The sequence below is a fragment of the Pygocentrus nattereri genome, chromosome 1, assembly GCF_015220715.1.
Source record: "Pygocentrus nattereri isolate fPygNat1 chromosome 1, fPygNat1.pri, whole genome shotgun sequence".
NCBI classification, from domain to species: Eukaryota; Metazoa; Chordata; class Actinopteri; order Characiformes; family Serrasalmidae; genus Pygocentrus; species Pygocentrus nattereri.
Genome location: NC_051211.1, coordinates 2,865,001 through 2,870,195, shown reverse-complemented (window position 1 = coordinate 2,870,195; position 5,195 = coordinate 2,865,001).

Genomic DNA, 5,195 nt, shown 5'->3' with positions numbered 1-5,195 from the left:
GTTCTATACAGAACCATTGTCTTTACTAAAGGACCCTTGAAGAACCATTTTTTCTTGAGGTGTGAATGTGACAGTAATATCTTAATCGCAAGGTTTAAGTAGGGAAGTTAAACCTAATAACATGGAGCTTGTGAACTGCTTTTAGGTGAATTTGACGAATCAGAAGCAACCAAACATTCGTCTGCTGTGACATCACAACCACGAATAACTGGCAGGCTGGTGCACGATAACTGGTCTTCTCAGCCAAGAAAGGCCATATGAAATACCTCAGTTTATGGAAAACGTTTGCCATTTATATCGTCATCACAATATTGGTCAGAAAAATCACGATTACATATTTTGCCAAAATCGTTCAGCCCTAGTTTGAGCCGTGTTGGTAGCCGATGAATAAATTCTTTGGGGCAATATTTGCTGTAGATACAAGCATCTTTTGATCAAAGGGAAATAGAGGATCTTCTTTATATTTAATCTATGCCAAAAACAATGCAATGGAAAGCTGCAGGAGCCATATGTAATTTGCCTTCATTGCGAACCAGTGAATGTGAACGGTTTGAAATGGCTTTAGTCCACTGATTGCCTTGACTGCAGTTCAGGGTGTTGAGGATGTGCTCGATTCTGTCTCAGGGAAGGTTATACACATGAGCTTTATGAAGTGGGAGGAGCTTAAACCCAAAGCTTTGCCAGTTTGGTAGAAAATCATTTGCCCAAAGTCAAACTCAGGTTCTGAAGGCCTTTGTCATCACTGGATTTAAAAGCCCTGATTGACTTACAACATCTGTAGCATCTGTATTGATAATCTGACATAATCTACACTAGTATGATAATATGATTACGGCTGTCACCATTAGCTATGTTAGTATTCGGTCATCTAATTTTTTCCTTATTTAATTCTCACGATTCCAAAATACCTGACTGGAAAAATAATAAACTAGGATGCCTTGAAGATCAAAAAAATAGATATATAGATCAAAACTCTGCTATAAAATAATATAAATGTCCATCAGGCTGTTTGTCACTGTAGGATAGAGCACTGGGGGAATGTGAAAAATGCATTATCCTCATGCAAAGTGCCAAAAATTCATTGAGAATGTTTTAAATCCAATGACTGAGTTGAATCAAGTCTGAGAGTCGTAATTATGATATACAGCCCTGAGCAAAAGTCAGAGACCATGTTTCGTTTATTTCATTTACAGTCAAAACAGCTGTTAAGTGCACGTTATCCTTTCACAGCGTTAAGAAAAAAGCAGAAAATGTATATTTGACAGAAAATGACCAAACTAAATCTACTCAACTACATCTAATCTCGGCTGTTCAGTGTCAGTGAGTCTCTCTTTCCCTTCAATTCCAGCTTCCGTTCTTCTCAGGAGCTTCACTTTCAGCTCCTCGAAGAACCTGCAGACACGCCTCCAAAGCTCAGTCTGAGAAGCTGGTTGACGATTTTCTGAACTAATCAAACCCATTCAGTCACATTGAGGTCTGGATTCTGGGGTGGTCAGTCCATCATCCAGCTTCTTTGTTTGGTGTGTCCGTCTCCTTTTCTCAGTGAGGTTCTTCTTGATCAGCTACACGTCCTTTCAGACCCACAGTGCTGAGTGGTCTTCTCACAGTGGAAGGATGGACAGAAACACCTGTGCATGTTTTCAGATCTGGAGCAGCTTGATCTTCTCCTCTCTCTCAGAGTGGAAAGCTTCAAGTGCTGTTTATCTGAAGGGGTAGTTTTGGTGTCTAGCTGGTCTTCCAGGTGGTTTTTAGGGGCCCTATTATTTGAACTTCTAGTTTTGGAAGCTCCCGTTTTTGTGGATTAGCTGATATCTAAGCTCCTCACAAACATCTGAAAAATGAATAATGTATTTTGACTGTAAATTAAATAAATAAAGGGTAGCCTCTCACTTTAATGCTGTATATGAAGAGATACCTGCACATTTATACTGGCAAATCAGCCCTTTTTCTAAACGAAGAACCCACACCAGCTCATTGTGTGTTATTCTTATATGGAGACGTTATATCTTTGCTCTTATAATAGTATAACTGTTTTATTCTTGAATTGCATGGTAGTCTGTGCTGGAAGTAGAGTAGTAGTCTCATGTTAGGTACGGACAAATGGGCCCAGTGTTAGCTTCACGTATCAAGAGAGCCAATAATTATTGTCTTGCTGGTAAGACAGTGTTCCAACTGAGCGTTTACTGTGTCTCTACTATTATATTCTTTCTTGATATATTAGTCTGTTAGGGTTGTGGGGGGCGGGGTCTCTTTTCTTTTCTTTTCTTTTTTTTCCTCTTTTGAACATAACAAGGCCTGTGCCTTGTTCAGAATCTATACAAGTCTACCTCAGGATGTACTAAGTGGACGCTGACACTGAGAGCCTGGCCTGCCGGGATCCATCAGGCCTCTCTGAAACAGTGCGCTGTCCATCTGACAGTGTGTGTGTGTGTGTGTGTGTGTGTGTGTGTGTTTTAGTTTTTAGTATCAAAATTATTCCTAATATTATGGCAAACGAGCCTCAGAGATTCCGAATCAGAATCCGGATAGTTTTGCACAAGCTATCAGTGCAAAACTCCGAAGCTCACGTTGGTGTTAAAGGGGAATTCCACCCATATTTAAAGTTCTCGTGATAATGTTAGATAGGCAAGCGAAGGTAAAGAGTGGCTTTATGTGAAATGCTTCGTTCTGGAGAAACTTACCGAGGGGTTTACAGTGGAGTGGGATAGGAACCAGACGTCTGACGTGTTTCAAGGGGCCAGATCATGAAAAAACAAATCTGACTTCTTTTTAATAAACATTGCTTAAGTTTTCACAGCACAGTTACTAAAGATTTTCTTTACGGGTTCTTGAGTGACGAAAATGGTTCTGTATGACAGTGAACACTCAAAGAACCCTTGATGATTAAAGGGGTCTTTTGTATCATGAAAGGGTTCTTCAGATTGGCGCTTGTTTGAAAAGGGTTCTATATAGCACCAAAAATTGTTCTTCTGCTTGTACATGCTTGACGTTGTAACAGTAGCAGAACCCTTTTTGGTGCTATACGGAACCCTTTTCAAACGAGCGCCAATCTGAAGAACCGAAGGGCTCTTTGAGTGTTCAGTCATATTTTCTTCACTTAAGAACCCTTGAAGATCCACCGTCCATATGGTCCGTATATTGAAACTAGCTGTAAAAAAAACAGCCTGTTTTGAATTCACTGTTTTTATGATGTCACTTTATCCTCCTACTCTGGCTTCAGCAGTTTAGCTCCGCCCATCCATGCTGTTTTGTTGTGGTCTGCTTTTTGAATGAGGCAATACAAAGCAACCAGTCAGAGCAGAGCTCATATACATATATCAGTCTTAAAGGCGCAGTAACAAAAACAGCCTGTTTGACTGTAGAGGATAAAGAGGCTGGAAAATCAGGCAAAAATGAATTATGACTTTTCTGTCGTACATTGTAACTGTCCACAGTTCAGAATTGTTCATAGTGGTGGTGATAGGAACCAGACGTCCACCTCTAAAAGCTCAGTCAAAACACAATTTCCAAAGTCCATTCATGGTGGAGGGAGACATGCAGGGTGTTGTGAGACAAAATAGTCCCCAAAGAAAACTCATTATTCCAGATTTTCCACTATTTTCCATCTTCAACATTCCTTATAAACTCAGAAGACTCGTGTAGGTTCTCTGGTGGTTCTGGATGGTAAATAAAATGTGTTGTAGTCATGGCGACGCCTGGTTCCCATCACCACCACTGTGAAGACGTCTGAACCATTTCACATGAAACCCACTCTGAATGCCTCTGTTTACATCTCAAACACTGAACTTGGGAAGGATCTCCTTTAAGGTCTACTCTGAGTCGTTTGAATGACCGAACTACGTGAACAAACTCTTATCTTTTGTTCCAGAGCAGACAACTCCCAGCAGAATAACTGCTCCAAAAGCAGCCACAGCCCTCAGAAAAGGGAAAACCTTCACTTAACCAAAGACCACCATGATAAAAAGCTTCTGAAACGCCTTGGGTGGATTTTAAAACTGCTGTGTGCAGTGGGTACGACTTATTTTACACCAAGGCTTATTACTCAATAACTACAGAGACCTTAATGCAAAGTGCTTGAGTTCTTCTTAAGTTATAGTTTATACACCGATCAGGCGTAACATCCTGACCACCTCCTCGTTTCTACGCTCACTGTCCAGTTCATCAGCTCCACTGACTGTATAGCTGCACTCTGTAGTTCTACAGTTACAGACTGTAGTCCATCTGTTTCTCTGATACTCTGTTACCCTGTTCTTCTGTGGTCAGGACCCCCATGGACCCTCACAGAGCAGGTACTGTTTGGGTGGTGGGTCATTCTCAGCACTGCAGTAACACTGACGTGGTGGTGGTGTGTTAGTGTGTGTTGCGCTGGTCTGAGTGGATCAGACACAGCAATGCAGCTGGAGTTTTTAAATACCTCAATGTCGCTGCTGGACTGAGAATAGTCCACCAACCAAAAATATCCAGCCAGCAGCGTCCTGTGGGCAGCGTCCTGTGACCACTGATGAAGGACTAGAGGATGACCAACACAAACTGTGCAGCAGCAGATGAGCTGTCGTCTCTGACTTTACATCTACAAGGTGGACCAACGAGGTATGAGTGTCTAATAGAGTGGACAGTGAGTGGACACAGTGTTTAAAGACTCCAGCAGCACTGCTGTGTCTGATCCACAAACAAGGTGGTCATAATGTTATGCCTGATTAGTGTAACTGAACTTTGGGCCCACCGGTTCGTTTTGACCATTAAAGGGGTCAAAGCCGTGTGGTAGAAACATACAAACCAACACAAAATCTCTCATTTAGTCTCTTTCAGTTTATTTTCCACGACATGCTGTTTTCTCTCTTTGTTCTCCAGTGATTCTCAGGGTTTGGGATTCCCAGTTTATGCTCATAGTGTGTCTTTGTGTTGTTGTTCTAATGGCATTGATGTTGTGAGCATCACATTCAGTGCTGAAGACACGAACTTGTATTTTATATGAGAGTGACCAAAGAATGTAGCCACATTGGCCGTAGTGAGCTGCTGGCTCCACTGCGGCGCTGCGGAGCCTCGTCTGCACGGCTCTGCGCTTTATATCCAGGTACACGGGTTTCAGCTGATTGTTGTTTTCCATTTTCAACATATTGTGACAAAGCATGCGAAGAATGTTGTGACCAGGAATGTGTTTTAGTGTGATTATTCACTCTGTGCTTTCTAGTGAA